The sequence below is a fragment of the Ochotona curzoniae genome, unplaced genomic scaffold (genome assembly GCF_017591425.1).
Source record: "Ochotona curzoniae isolate NIBS_2020 unplaced genomic scaffold, NIBS_Ocur_1.0 contig_1071, whole genome shotgun sequence".
In the NCBI taxonomy this organism is placed as follows: Eukaryota; Metazoa; Chordata; class Mammalia; order Lagomorpha; family Ochotonidae; genus Ochotona; species Ochotona curzoniae.
The window spans coordinates 23565564-23582556 of record NW_024464939.1 but is presented as its reverse complement, the minus strand read 5'-3'; positions in this window follow the sequence as shown (position 1 = coordinate 23582556).

Sequence of the window (16993 nt, the reverse complement as noted above, 5' to 3'; positions counted from 1 at the left end):
CTTTGGGGATCTAACCAATAAAAACTAACACACCGGTACATAAAGATAAATGTGAAAACACCAAATAAATGCAGTATTGTTTGTGACAAGGTTGGGCAGGGATAACTGAGTATATTGAAGTACACCCATACTATGAAATGACAGAATTTTTATGGAAAAAAAATGAGCTCTTTGTTAATTATTGACCTGCAAAACTTTTCATGTTATGTAGTTAAGTGAAAAATGAGGTTATAGTATTTTACATATAGGAGAGTGAAATGCAATGGTTTATGCAAGGTGGCCTAGTGGTCAGTTATTAGTTGGATTCTAGATAAGGTGCTGAATCTCACCAAAACTCAGTTTCATTACCTATCAAATGAGTGTGGAAAAAAACTAAATAATATCTCCTATCTAATAAGATAAAAATAAACACTAACCGAAAAGGAAGCTAGGAATGTACAATAAAAGCCACAGAATAAGCATTCGATTAATGCTGATTCCCTATTCCTATGCCTTTAAAGTGAATCATTTTTCTGAACATTTCTTAATAGCTCTAGCAAGAAAATCCTAGGACTCTCAATAATAATAGCTTGTCTTACTAAGAAGTAGCACAATTTTGAGGCTAGAAAAATATGAACTAAAAATTTTGTTTGGCTGCTTGACCACTGACCTTGGCTCAGTGTGTGATTGTTTGGAGCTCCATTCCTTTTTCTCACAATGTTTGTTGTGAGGATTAATTAAATTGAGCATGTCCTGTGGTGTGTGTGCACATGTACCTTGCCTCGGAAGTGATGTTCTAAATGTTAGCACCTCCTGTGACATAGTTATCAAGGAATTGACATGAACTTTGGCTCATGACACATAATAGGCACAAGATAAGCATAACTTTTAATTCATTTTCTTCTTTTATTTAAAACTGTCATGTAGAGTATTTCACATGACCTTAATATTGTGTTTTCCTGATGAGAAAGGAAAATTTTGATAGCCAGTAAGCAAAGAACTTATATACAACCAGTGCAAAAGCAGAACCAGTTTTCTTGGTTTAGAAATAATTCGTTAGGTATTGTCATGTATTCACTAGTAAACTGAAAAATCTAAACAAACAAACAAAAAAAAAAAACTGAAATTCTCAACAGCAGTGCTGCTTTAGCTGCTTGGTTCCTACAGTAAGGTGACCAGGGGATTCCCAGAGAGGACCCACACACTCAAGTTCAAAGTCAAAGGCCCAACAGGGTCCTGATTGCTGCTCAAACACAAGAAAAAATTCAGGAACAAAATATTAAGTAAAAGAAGAGCAGAGGAATAAGATTTAATTAATTAATAAAACAGAGCAGTAAAACTACAAAGAAATATGCACATGAAAGAGTGATGATACCATCAAGGGTGAGCTACACTCAACAAGATTTGGGGTCATCCGTTTACACGATCTGAGAACACAGAGGGACTTATTTGGGGGACCAATGCCACTTCCAGTTAGCAGTTTCACAGAAACTGCAGTCTCCTGACACATGCAAATGAGGGTGAGGGACAAGGTCAGCTTGAGTGGAGCAGGTAGAGCCGCAGAGAGGACACAATGACCTCAGCTCCTGCTTACTAACGCTTCCTCACCTCTATCAGTAACACAGGACTTGGCTATCTGCAGTGAGGTCAACACAGGCAAGGAGTGGTAGCGGTTCCTCAAAGAGAGTAAACACCTGTGAGGCCAGGTCTCAGTACTGCGTTGCTCTCAGTCTCGGTTTCCTCCTCAGAAAGTGAGAGCACCAAGAATTGACACCACCTAGGAAATGCACACGGTCTCTAAACAAACTTTGTGCCCCAGTGGGCAAAGAGGAGACTGAGCTAACAAGCAGTCTCTTTCCACTCAGTGAACCTGGACCCATCATTCCTTGTTCCGGAAAACTCTACTATGTCATTCCCTGAGGTGACAGCAACTCAAGAATTTAGCAATTCAAAGAATCCCTGAGTTTAGAAGGGCTGGGGTAGTGCCTGCAGCTGTCTGCCTGGAAAATTCCTGTGGACTCCTTCCCAGGACCCCGGCACAGTAGCCCAGGAGAGAACCAAGGACTCACTCCCAATGATGCCCCTCCAGAGAGCATGCCTCTCTGTCTCCGGTCTCAGCTCCAGCAAGCAGCCAAAGGAAGAAAGATGTGCGCTTCTACCAGCACTGACAGCACCCTGATTAGGGATTAAGCTCTCACCAATCCTGTCTCCACCCAACCACAGAGTGTCGTTTTGAAGAATCATTTGTGGTAAATGAAGGGAGAGGAGTTATAAGGGCAAGAAATTGGTAGAAAATAATAGGAAAGAAGTGTTATCATTTGATGAGGGTAATAACCTTTCTAAACTAGTGTCCTACTGCATTAGATTTTCCATGAAATTATTTAAAACAGCAGGGAATCAAACATCCCCACATTATTAACCTCTAGTGGGTGCTTACTGAAGAAAATCCAAAGGATATTTATGTGTCTCATGAAGAGGTTGAACCTTAATATTCCTGACTGAGGCAATGAAGCTGTGGAATCCTGCCCAGGGTTGTCTTTGTCAACAATGGGAACCACAGCTGTGTTTCTTGCCTGGCAAATATGCTAAGTCATTCTTCATCCTATGGCGACAAGCAGACTATGTCAATCACTACTTTCCAGCTTGTGGCTGCTCATTACTAAAAAGAAGTCAGGACTTCTTTGCAGCTAGTCCTCCCCTTCCAAGGTCTAGGTTAGGAGAAACACAGGAAAGCACAGCTGTGTGTTTTCTTGGAATTTTTTCCTGGAGGAAAACACAATGGGATAGAATCTTTGCCTCCATAGCCTCGATCTTGTTATAACAAGCATCATACCACAAAGAGAGCCACTCACAAGAATCTTCAGCCACAGCACATCACAGTACCTGGCAGTAAATCTGCCACAATCCGAATCAGCGTGGAAGCACTGTGACCCAACAGGTTGAATTACAGCTACATCTTAGCATTAATTATAATAATGATATCTTAAACCCTCATTTCATCATAAAGACTAGTTTCACTATGACACTTGGTTCTTTGTTCCAGGACTTGCAAAATTTCCAAATTGCATTAGTAATTTAAAACTAATGTTTGCTCAAGGTTAAGAAATGTAAGCTTTACAGATTTATGTGTTTTTCTGAAACGACATTCAAATAAATGATAATTAATATACAGGGAAGCTTGCTAACACTGATTGGATTCCTTACTCCTTATAAGTTAGAAGGATTTATTCTTTACATTTTTTGAAGAACTGTGCATGTATAAATTATAGGGTCGTTGTGAATTCCAAGGCTATAAATACAGTGGAGGACCCTGGTGGTTTCATACTGAACAGCTGTTTGCAGAGAATGTGCCTCTTCCATACCCTGAGGAAGGCACAGAATGTTGAAATGTTGGCTAAATGTTCAAATTGTTCACAGAATAAATATCTCTGAAAACAAAAAAAGAATTGTGAATGGCATCCATCCCTGGATTTGTGGCTTGGTCTTAGGGAGCTCTGTCAAAAAGCATTTCCATTCCTCCCCTTTATTCACTTCCTTCCCTTCTCTGCCCTTCTTTGCTGGAGCAATTTAATTCGAAGGCTATATAATAGCTAGAGCTGAGCAAACTAGGCACAGTGGTGGGGCAGCAGGGGAGCAGACCATGGTGGCCATACACAGGGTGTTGGAGTCTGCACAAGAAGGGGTCACAGAGACTGGTGGCCTAGTGCAGGATGTCAGACCCATGAACAGGTAAAGATAGATCAATGCATGACAGAGTGTCTAAGCTGGCACAGAGTGTGGAAGGTATGCCTCAGGAGAGAGGGAAAGGTGCCTTAGAGTTCAGAAGTAGCAGAGCAGAAGCCATCTACAGTCTCCAGACCTGAGAAGAGGGAGATGACAGCCCCAGTAGGAGTCATTAGCACAGCACAAAATGCTGGATAAGGAGACTGTCCCGACAGAGTTGTGACCTAGTGCCAGCTAAGACAGGAGAATGTCTGTGTGGGGCGGCAGCTTAGTACAACAGGTTGGAACTGGAGACACTTGACAAGGCAGCCATTCAGGAAAAGAAAAGCCCCAGTAGCTATCCGAGTTCAAAACATCTGAACTTCACGTTGATTAGGATAGCACCTTATAAGATCTAGCATGAGGTTTCCAAGCTCAAAAGATTCACTGGGTGACAAGGCCCTCCATTACGGTGAAGAGAGGCTGATTGAAGGAAAGGGCTGAGGCAGTATGAGGAGGGCATCCATGCGACAGGACAGTACATGGTGGAATATCAGTTCTAAGCAGGGTAAGAGTGATGTTGTGGAATAGTGAGTAGGCTGCCACCTGCAGCTCAGGTATCCTTCTATGGGTATCATTTCAAGTCCCACCTGGCTGCTCTGTCTCCAATCCATCTTGTTAACAAAATCCTGTGCAAGCAATGGAAGATGACCCAAGCCTTTGGGTCCCCTGCACACACATGGGATACTCAGAATGAACTCTGGCTCCTGGCTTCAGACTGGCCCAGACTGAGCCATTGTGATCACTTAGGGATTATAATAGAGGATGGAAGTTACTCTCTCTCTCGCTCTCTCTCCATCCCTACCTCTCTGTATGCATGTGTGTGTGTGTGTGTGTGTGTGTGAGAGAGAGAGAGAGAGAGAGAAAGAGAGAAAGTCTGTGTGTGCACCTCTGCATTGCAAATAAATAAAATAAATATTTTTAAAATAAATTAAGTCCAGTTCAATTAATCAGTGTTAACTTAGAAAGAGGTCTCTAATTATGGGCCCAATTTCACCTGGTGAAAATGTGAAAACACTGGACCATTGGCAAGGCTCATAAAGTTTAGGTAGGTCACACAAACATTTTCCCAAGGGTAGGACTACAAGGCTAAATGAAAACTAGATTAGGTATACAAAAGAATAAAGCATGATTCTTGCCTTCCAGCAGCTTACAAACAGCAATTATAAAATCAAGTATATGAGCCAGAGAAAGTAGGGAAAGAGCAGCAGAAGTTTCACAGAGCATTAGTGATTTAAGGTGCCAGGAAAGTATAACAGGAACCAGTGATGAAGATGTTTTTTAGCTGCTCAGAAGAGAAACATCAAAGAAAAATCCAAGTGACAGAGCATGGAGAAAGCAAAACAAGACGCTTCTTGGGAAAGAAGCGAGAAGTCTAACTTCAGGGAAAAGGATAATGCATAGAATAATAGGTCAAGGTAGCAAGACAGAAATGAGACAACACAATTGATTCCACCTCAGATGTGTGCAGATTTGTCCAGAAACTTTCATCAAAGTTGAATTTTAAGAAGATAACTCATTCCATGAGTAAGCCCCTGCTAAGCCATGTGTGAGCTGTGTCTGGGTGTGGACCAGGTCTGGTTGGGCTGTAACACCCAACAATAGAAACTGGAATGGGTGAAGACCAATCAGGAAAAGCCACTGTTCTTGCTAGGACAGGAGGTACACTAAGTAGAACTGCCCCATCGACACACTGCTGTGCATGACATCTGGCATTGGGAGAGGTTCTGATGGAGGAGATTGGGGAACTCCTCTGTGGGAGCACAGTCCCTGCAGGTGAGCACAAGAGCCACAGTGGGAAGCAGCCCAGACCAGGCCAGGTAATGGTACCCACCAGCCTATTTTTGGTGCAGGTCTGGAATGAACCAGGCTGGGCCAGTTTATATCACCTGCTGGTGAATCCAGGCACCAGAATGGAGTGTGGATCAGGCCAGGCTGGGCCACAACATAAGCCAGTTCACATAAGGACCAGGACTAGGGGCCTGCTGGGCCAGCAAGGCTGTAACCCCCATCAGGGTGATTTGGAATTGGGGGTAGGCCAGGCTACTGCGCCCAATGGCAAATACTGAGGTGAGGTAGCCCATGCCAGACTGGGACACATCACACAACCACCACACATGAGACCCAAGGTGTGAGAGGGTGAAGCCTGTAGGGGGCTTGCATGCGGCTCCCCTGCTGAACCACCACTCAGACTAGAGAGCATGGAGTTGGGATGGGGACAAACCAGGCCTGGCATGGATACAACACCTGTTGGCCTCATGTGATCTGGATCAGGGGAAAACTAGTCTAGGTTGACTCTTAGTACTGGTGCATGCATAAGTCAGAGTGAATGTGGGTTGGTTGGGTTTTGCCACAGCATCAGCTGGCAGATGTTGGCATGGCGGGGCAAACTGTGCAAGATCCAAGAGTGGGAGTGGCCCAATAGGGAAACAGTGGCACCTCTTTATGAGTTGCCACTTCGACTGGTGAGCATGAGAACCAGGACTGGGGCAGACATGATTAGACAGAGAATGGCACCCGCTGCCATGTTTATGGACTGGGTAGTATGGCTGGTTGGGTTGAACTAGAATTCATGCCCATTGACATGTGTGAGAGATGAATGCAATGTGGGACAGACTGGACCAGTCTGCTGTACATACTGGTAAGCACAGGAACCAACACAAGGGTTGAGCCTGGTGGGGGTTGTTGAGTGTCACTCCTACTGGGCTGCAGTTCCTACTAGCATTCTCAAAGACCAACTGTGTGGTGGGCAGGATCAGGCTGAGCTGCAATACCCACTGGTTTGTGTAAAAGACAAGGCTGGAGACAGAACTGACCCAGCAATTGCAGCTACCAGCGTGTGCATAAGCAGATTGGGGCGACTGACTGTGCCAGACCCTGTATTGGCAAACACACACAAGAATCAGGTCTGGAATCACCTCAGATGAAGTTTCTCTGGGGATCCTCCCAATTGAATTGCTGGACTCAGAATACCAATCATGGCAGAGGATTGCAGCTTCCATGGTATGACCATTGAATGCATATGTCAAAATTGGGCCTCCTCAGTGGCCCAGATGGAGCAGTAGACAGCATGTTCAGGTGCACATGGAGGATATGGCAGTACATTGGAGTCTGCAGAGGACACCTGGTACCATAGCAGAGGATGGAAAACAGAACAAATCAATCAACTACTCCAGCCAAGTGTTGGCAGTGAATATTTTGTCAAATGAAGACTTAAGGTGGACTTCATCAACCAGTAGATTCTGGAGAGATTTCATTGTGTTTGGAGTGGCAAGATTGGCAGCAATTCAGACCTGTTGACCTGTCAAAACCCCATATGCTGGACCCTTGGAACATGCCCCACATTGGGAATCTCGTAGTGGTCTTGGGTGACTGTCTTCCATTCCAGGGTATAAAGGCCTTTGGGAGGCTGGATGTGGTTTCTCTCCTTGTCTCCCTCTTTCCCCCAGACACAGAAAGGAAAAAAAGTAGAATATGGAAAATAAGAATAAAGTATTTAAAAATATACAAGAAAGATCATTCAGGGCTTGGGGTTGGGGGCAACTGCAGCTCCCTGCAGTGTGGCAGCTGTGGGGGGTGCCCCTGCTGGGTCGGCCCCAATGCTGGGGACTCACACCAAAGACACTGCTGGAAGGCAGTGAACGAGTCCTCGTCCTTGGGCAGCCAGTGTACCAAGTGGTGCCAGGCTTTGCCTACTGGCCACCCACTGGCAAACTCTGGGGTTTTTAAGATATGTAGTTGCTGCCTGTGGACACCTATGACTAAGGCCAGTGTTAGTGTAGGTGAGAAGTGAATTTTGGGGGATTCCCAGTGACAGGGTCATGAAAATTTCAGGGATGCATGGGGACTGACACCTAGTGGTTTGGAAGGAAGTATCCAGAAGATAATTTGGAACAGACAGATTCACCAGCCCAATTAGTAATCCAGAGATGGGCTGTTAACATAGAACATCACTGATCACCACACACCAGTCCACACCAAAGCTATGGATGGGGGCCTTTTTGGCAGGGTTGGGTACCATTACCCAACTGGGTGGTGGAATGGTGGAGTGGTCACATTTGGCAGAGTCAAGACACTATGCAGCACACAAGAGAACTTGGTATGGGGGTAGACTCTGTGGGGGAAGTGTGGGCCCAAAGCTGTGGAAATACAAGTCCCCCTAGTTAGCTCACAAGCTGGGGTTATGATGGACTAAGCTAGGTATGACTGTGGCACCTGCCATCACTCACGGGTAAAGGAACCCACAACAGTCAGGGCAGACCAAGGCAGCAGCACCTGAATGTGCATCCTAAAACGGGATGTGGGGTGGGCCGGGCTGCCACTGGAAGGGGGCAGAATGGGCAGGGCTGAACAAACCTTAACTCACAAGAAACAACAGAAATCAGGTTGGAGCACAGGTCATGCCAAGTAGGCCCTTGCACCTACTTATCTGCGTGAGCCACAGACGCTAAGCCACAGCATCTAAGGCAGGGGCCAAGACAAGTGAGGGCCTCTGCCAAGCTGAGTCAGAGCAACCACTGGCCTGATCTAAGGCTGGGAACAGGCCTGGTCGGGGAAATAACGGGACACCCTAGCTGGGTTGAGTTTCCCACCATGGAGCCCATGGGCTGGAATGGGGGCCGCGTTCTGATCAGGATACGATTGTAATCTCACTTGGCACAATTGTGGACTGGGACTGGAAGCACCAAACCAGGCCAGACTCCAACACTATCTGGTGTCCTGGAGGACCGAGAAGAGATGTGTAACAGACTAGGCTAGGTCTCAGCCCTTACTGAACCATGTGTGTGCTGTATGGGGGTATGGAAGAGCTGTGGCTGGGTTGAAACATCCTACAGTAAGAACCAGATCGGGTTGAAGGCCAGTCAGGAAAAGCCACTGTTCCTGCTAGGACAGGAGGTGAACTGAGTAGGGCTGGCACATGGACCCGCTGTTATGCGTGAAATCTGGCACTGGGAGAGGTTCTGATGGAGGAGCCTGGGCAACTCCTCTGCCAGGACACAGACCCTGCAGGTAAGTTCAAGAAGCACAATAGGAAACAGCCCAGAACAGGCAATAGAAATTATCCCACTGGCACACACATGGCATGGGTTGAGGGCAGACCAGGCTGAATCTGTTCACATCACCCGCTGGTAAATCCGAGCACCAGAACAGAGTGTGGGCCAAGCCAGGTTCAGTTGCGACACATACCAGTACACGTTAAGGAATGCCAAGGTGAGATGAGCTGTACCAGATATGGTTGCAGCACCCAAACAGTACATGTGGAAATCGGGGGAGGAGGAAAAGCTGGCAGGGGAATGTGGGCTCCCCTGCTGGATAACTACTTCCATTGGAAAGCGTGAGTCAGGATGGGGCAAATCAAACTAGGCAGGGCTATAATACCTGTGGGCCTCATGTGAGCTAGATAAGGGAGGGGCCATGGTGGGCTGACTGTTCCAACTGGTGCAAGCATAAATTAGAGTGAGTGAGGGTTGGTTGGGGTTAGCTGCAGCATTAGCTGGCAGAGGCTGGCACTGGGAGCTAATTCTGTCAAGTCAAATGCCAGAACGACCTGGAGAGTGCATAATTTGGGAGTGGGAGAGGCCTAATACGGAGATAGTTGGCACCTCCCTCTGAGTTACCACTCTCACTGGACAGCATGAAAACCAGCACAGGGGCAGAGGTGGCTAGACAGAAAGGCACTTACCAGTATGTGTGTGGGCTGGATAGTAGGTTGGTTGAGTTGACCTAGGCTTCAATGCCCATTGACATGTACGAGAGCTAATCGAATGTGGGACAGACTGGACAAGCCTGCAGTACATACTGGCAAGCATGAGAACCAGGGTAGGGGGCAGAACTGGTGGGGGTGATGGGGAGTCGCCCCAACTAGCCTGTAGCTCTAACTGGTTTGTGTGAGGACTGAGTATGAAATGGGTAGGATCGAGCTGGACTACAACACCCATTGGTTCACGAAGAAGACAGGGCTGGAAGCAGAAACTGACCCAGCAATAGCAACGACCAGCATGTGCATAAGCTAATTGGCGTGACAGATGGTGTGCTGGACCCTGTACTAGTAAACTAATGCAAGAATCAAGTCTGGGATCATCTCAGATGAAGTTTCTTTGGAGATCCCTCCAACTGAACTGCTGATCTTAGATCCCCAATCAAGACGACACTGTCAGCCAGTGGACTCTGAATAGGTTTCATTGTGATTGGAACGGTGAGATTGGCAGCAATCCAGAACATGTTGAACTATCAAAACTGTTTTTCAGGGCCCTCGGAGTGCGCATCCCTTTGGGGATCTGGGATGGGTGGGAGGCTGGGTGAGGCTTTTCCCTTTGTTTCTCCACTGACCTCAGATATAATGAAAAATGATAATATTAGTGTGGAAACAACGGTATTACCCACTTTCACCCACTTTGACCCTTTGTACTCCAATCATCTAAGTAAGATTATTTAAAAATAATTTTTAAAAATAAAGAAAAATGCAAGAAAGAGCATCTTTCTGTGAAATATTTGTGGTCTAATAGTAAATCAACCCAGATAGAGTTACAATCTGGAGAGCTTAAAGGATAGTAAGCCCGGAAATGCTCTGGGTGTATCAATGTTCTCAGATAAATGAGGAGAAATTTTAGGACATGTACCGCTTCAGTGTCTTCCTTGAAGGAGAAGGAAAAGCTGACAAAGAAATTAGAAAGACAGAAGAGGAAGAATGTTTTAGGGAGGAGAAGCAAGTTTAAGGGCCTTGACACACTAGAGAAGCTAAAGTAGGTTATTGATGTGGCAGTCTACAAAGGCTTTGGTCTGACGTCTGTTTATCCCCGTTATATGGTGTGGAAAAAATTGGGAAACATTTTTTGGAATCTAGGAAGTACATAATACCTTTCAGGAGTTATACAGAAGTTGACCTATATGGAGTGTTTAGCGAAATGCTGAGTTTGGTCTTACTTGTAACACTAAGATGGCTACATGGCCATATTACCTGAGGCAGGAGCTGTGAAACACCAGAATCTATTAAAGCTGCACCACAGTGTGTGTTCTAAATGAGGGAAGAGACTTACTGACATGTGGCAAGCAATCTTTGGATTTGCAATCAGAATAACTGATTTCGGGGAATCAACATGGCAGAATAGGGTAAGGATACGTTTAAACGCACAGAGAAACATTTAATCAGGATGAAGCAGAGAGGACACATTCCAGGAAATAGGACAGGACAGAACAACAGCAGAGGGGTACCGGGAGAAGGAAGCACACAGGAAAGCAGCGGACACAACAGTGTGGTGTTGCAGTGACTGATAATTCAGCAGCAATCAGCAAACGGATCTGAACTCCAAAAACAGCCGGAACTCCACCAGCAACCAGGTGGCAAGGGACTTTCACTGGGAGCTTTGGTTTTACAAATATATTTAATGAAATAATAAAGGAAATTTTCCCTAATCTAGAGAAAGAATTAGGAAAGTACATCCAGGAGGGGCACAGAACTCACAACAGGACTGATCAAAAGCGATCGTCACCAAGACACATGATCATCAAGCTCTCTTCAATTGAACATAAGGAAAACACATTGAAATGTGCACATGAAAAGAATCAAGTGACATATAGAGAATTCCTGTTAAACTCACAGGAGATCTCTCACAGGAAACTCCACAGGCAAGAAGAGAATGGAGTGACATATTCCAGATTCTAAAAGAGAAAAATTGTCGGCCTAGGATAACATATCCAGCAAAGCTTTCTTTTGTCTTTGAAAAGGAAATCAAAATCTTCCACAGTCAAGAAAAGTTAAAAGAATTTGCCTCTTCTAAACCTACCCTACAAATGATACTTCAGGATGTTCTCTTGACAGAGAAGAGGAATAGCACCCAACAAAACCAAAGGCAAATGCAAAGAACATCCCAGTAAAATGGATTTAGAAGACTAAATCCATGAACAACCCATTCCTAAAAGGACAGGACCAAAGTACCATCCATACATATTAACCCTGAATGTAAATGGCTTAAGCTCAATCAGACGTCATAGATTAGTAGACTGGATTAAACAACAAAACCCATCTTTTTATTGTCTAGAAGAGACACATTTCATCAACAAAAATCAGTGGAAACTATATCATGTGGGTTTTGATGTTTTCTGTTAGTTTCACCTCTTCAAAATACTTTCTTCTGATTAAATTCTCAATGACTCATAGATCATACAGTAGCATCATTTTCTGCAAGAAGATTCTTGATTTTCATTTCTTCAGCTACACGTTAGTCATTTAGTAGCATGTTATTTAACTTCTTGGTATTGTTAATTTCTTTTTTCTTCCTGATGTTGCTTTTGTTTTGTGGGTTTTCATTTAAGGGGATGTATAGTAGTAACATACATGTATATCTAGTAACATGTTATTTAACTTCATGGCATTGTAAATTTCTATTTTTCTTTCTATTGTTGATTTTGTAGTATGACTTTTCATTTAAGGGGATGTACAGTAGCTGTGAAATGGATATTAACATATCCAGATGTGAGGATACAATGCAGTATGCATTTCTACTTCCAGACAAAGATGGACTTACAATGAAACTGTCTACTATATCTTGACAATAGGATGCTGGACTCTCTGCCTTTGTCCATGCCTGCAATGATGGACATATGACTGTGTATGAAGAACTATACTTTAGTAATGATATAGCATAAATAGGTGGGGGGTGGATTTGGGAATGGGATAAGGGAAATGCCAGGAGCCTATGGAACTGTATCATAAAATGATGATAATAAAATAATAAAATATAAAAAAAGAAATAACTGATTTCTGCTGTTGATACTTACAGTGCTTGTAGATTGATTAACCTCTAACATTTCTTTGGGTCCCTCTGAATCACAATGTCTTTATAAATGACTGGGATGTAGCACCTGTCCTTCCATATTTCACAGTCAACATGAATAATAAATTAGACGTGAAAGGACAATTTTAATTATGAAGACTTATCCTGGGCTTCATGACAACAGTAAAAGCAATATAATAGTAAAGATGTGTTTTTAATTTTTTAAAGTATAAAACGTTTATACCCTAAATGGCTTTTAAGAGATGACCATTTCTTACATCAATAAGGAGAAGACAATTTAAAAAACTTCCCCCAAGTTTGAATGGCAGTGGATTCAATTTATAACAAATGAACTGCTCATCAGGAATAACTAAACTTTGCAAGAACACAGTTTAAAATCACTTTTATTATCTTTTCAGCATTATTAATTATTCTTTCATCCAAATTCTTATTTTTATTAATGTATTTTTAATACTAAAATATTTCTCCAAAGTTTTGTTGTTCTATCTGAAAAAGGCTGCATTTCAGTCGCTGTAGTTTCTGATTTTTGTTCTGCTGAAAAATCCTGTGATAGAAGCTAACTAATAAATCATTTGACAAGAATTATAGAAAAAAACTTTGATATTCACAGTTCTGACATAATGAAAAGCTTATAATTCACTAGTGTGACCTCACAGCTGTGAATTACAAGTTTCACTCCACTTGTTCACAATTTGTCTTTGAATTTATACTATGAAAAGTGAGAACCATATTGTCAAACTGTCACTCCATATTGATATATTACTGCTGAAGATTAAGAAACATTTTGTCAAACAGCAGTAAAATAGAAATACTCTAAAAGAAGCAGGCGCCTCATACACACCTGAAGGCAATTATGAGGCAAACGGGGAAGATGCCCAGAAAAGGGCAGCATTTTATCCCTCTGGGAAACAGCTTTACTTTCTTTGTTTAATAAGTACAAATTTGTATATGACACTCAATATATTTCTAACAAATTTAGAAATGAGCACTTCTTGGGCCCGGCACGGTGGCTCAAGTGGTTAAGGTCCTCACCTTGCACGCCCGGGATCCCATACAGGCGCAGGTTCTATCCCAGCAGCCCCGCTTCCCTTCCAGCTCCCTGCCTGTGGCCCGGGAAAGCAGCAGAGAACGGCCCAAAGCCTTGGGACCCTGCACCCGTGTGGGAGACTTCAGATCAGCATAGCATCGGCCGTTGTGCTCACTTGGGGAGTGAATCATCAGATGGAAGATCTTCCTCTCTGTCTCTCCTCTCTGTATATCCGCCTTCCAATAAAAAAAATAATAAAAATAAATCTTTAAAAAAAAAGAAATGAGTACTTCTTAAACACAAAAAAAAGCCTCCAGAAGTTGGTACTATTATTTCTATTTTATAGCTGCAGAAACTGAGGGGCAGGGAAGTTGACCTCTTGGCTAAGATCAAGTAGCAGAGTCAGAATTCAAATTCAGGACTCATGGCTACAGAGACCACACTCCAAGCCCTCTTCACCATTCAAAGTTTATAAAGGTGTTTTTTATCAAAGGCAGGGTTGTCTGGTCAGCACTTTGCATAGTAAGCTAAGCTTTTGCCTGAGCCACCAGGATCCCATATGGTTACTGGTTTGTGTTCCAGCTGTTCCACTTCCCGTCCAGCTCTCTGCTTGTGGCCTGGGAAAGAAGTGGAGGATGGCTCAAGTCCTTGGCGGCTGCACCCACATGGGAAACCTGAAGGAAGCTTCTGGCTCCTGGCTTTTCATTGGTTTAGTCCTTACCATTGTGGACATTTGGGGAACGAATCAGCAAATGGAATATTCTCTTTCTCTGTAACTCTGCCTTTTAAATGAAAATAAAATAAATCTTAAAAAAAAAAAAAAGCAAAGGTAGAATTGGCTGAATCTACAGTAGCCAAATATTTTGAAAATCAATTTAGAGATTTTTTATCATATATTTTTTGACAGTAAAATTTCAAAAAGTTGAAGGAAAGACTTTTTTAGAAAAAAGTACTTGGTTTTGATTTATTTTTAACTACTTAAAATGTATCTTTCAGTTACTTAATCATTACCCAAATTTTCACAATATGCAAGAGTGGGTCAGACCAGAATCAGGACCCCGGAACTTTATCTGGGTCTCGTACATGGATTGCAGAGGCCCAAGCACTTGGGCCCTCACTCACTGATTTTCCAAGAGCATTAGGAGGCAGCTGGATCAAAAGCAGAGCAGTTAGGGCTTGAACTGGTACTCTGATGTGGGCAACGCTCCTAACTCAGAAGACAGCTTAATGTGCTGCATCATACTATCAGCCCCCAGACACTTTTAGTTTAATAAAATGTCAAGCTTACACAAATATTTTAGGGATGCTTCTAAGAATTGTTATGTGCCTTTTTCTCCTTTTGAATCTTGAACAATTTCTATCTTCAGAACCATTTGAAACTAAAATGTAAGTTGTCTTATAACTCTAAATGTTTCAATATTTAGCTCTTTTTATTATTTTTATTTTATTATTTATTCTCTTTCTTTGGATGGTTTTTACACAGTTAATTAGGGTAATAAGGGACATCTGACACCACTACAGGATTCCCAATGTGGGGTATGTTCCAAGGGTCCAGCATGTGGGGTTTTGACAGATCAACAGATCTGAATTGCTGCCAATCTTGCCACTCCAAACACAATGAAATCTCTCCAGAATCCACTGTTTGACGAAGTTCACCTTAAGTCTCCATTTGCTCAGACACAGCTCACACATGGCTCAGCAGGGGCAGAGACCTAGCCCAGCCTGGCCTAAACCCACCTTGGTTCTCACGAGCACCAGTGGGTGCTGGAGTCTAGCCCAGTCTGACACATGACAGACTCAGGCCACACTTGTCCCAGGGAACACAGCAGCCATGGGCAGACTAGACATCAACCCCTACTCTGGACGTTGCACTCACCAATGTGAGCCATAATCCAGCCAGGGCGTCTCCTTTGTTCCCAAAGCAGGTTTGTTATAAGCTATAGATCTCGCGCATGTCGGTAGTTGCTCTGACCCAGCTTGACATAGCTTCTCACCTGTCTTGGTCTTTGTCTTTAGATGCTGGAGCCTAATTTGTCCCAACCTGCCCCCATCCCAACTGTCACTGGTTGGTGCTGCAACCTGCTCAGTCTGCTCCTATCCCTGGCTCACGCAAACCAGTACGAGTGACAGTCTAGCCCAGCATGATCTGTGCTTCAGCCTGGTTTCTGCAGTTGCTAGTGAGCTAAGATTTGGTTGGCCTGCCTAGTCTGCCCCCTTCTAAACCAACCCACACATTAGCCAACAGTTGTAGCTACCTTGTCCAGTCTGCCCGATTTCCAGGGCTGGAACACGTGCTCACCAATGGGAGCTATGACCCACTGGGAGAGTTTCCCAGGTCCCCCCACTCAGTCCACTCCCAACACAGATGTCATACACATTCCAGTGAGTGCTAGCCCATTTTCTGGTATAGTCTGCTCCTTTAATCAACCTTTAATTTATGGTAAAGATGGAAACTGTGTACTTTATTTTCACACAAGCAGCTACTCCATGGCTTTCCTCCGTCCTTCCCACATTCTGGGTTAACATAATAAACCTTTGCTCTCCTGCATGGACTTTAAGTGCCAAGATCACCCAGGGACAGGGAAAACAACCTGGTGATTTCTTTAGAAGCAAAGGGCAGAAGCATCGATTATTCAAGTCTCTGAACTATATCCTATTTCCTCATTTCTTTGTCAGCAAGTTGCTTCCAAAGGACATTCTTGGCAGGATCATGCATTTCTAGGCAACGACTAAGGGGCAACTAACTATATACACATACTCATGTATCCCAGTTTTTGAGAAAAAGCAGGAGAGAAGCACAAAGCAGGAGAACCAAGTGCTGAGATACAGAATACAGGCTAGTCGGTAAGCATCTCTTGCTTAATACTTAGCAGTGGTTAATATCATCATAATCAGTACAAGCAATACAGACACAGAAACTACAGTTACTGCCTCCAGCAGTCATCTTGAGGGAGGGAGAAAACTACTATTATAATCTTGGTAGACATGATTTATAAAGAATGTAAGAACACTAAGCTAATTGAGCCATGTCTAGAATTCATAGAAGATTCAAAGTGTTTAAATATGTTGTGGTATATGATCCAACTTGGTATTTTTAAATTGGACAGTATTGACTTAAAAAGCATTTTTCTCCAAGTTTTCAAAATAGTCAATACTGAAATAGCATGTCCTGTAACTGTTATAACAAGCTTGTCCTAGATACAAGAAAACTAATTGTAGAATCTGGTTTTCTCCCTTTTCTAAAAATATATGATAAATAAAGCGTTATGAGTTTAATTAAATAAATATTAACATATTCCTTAAAATGCATTTCTTAAGATTTCACTTTTTTGGCATCATCTCCCCAATAGCCAGAGCAAAAAAAGGATTTAATCTCATCTGAAATATGAATTTTTAGTGACTAGGAATTTTGAAAAGCAGCCATTGCACA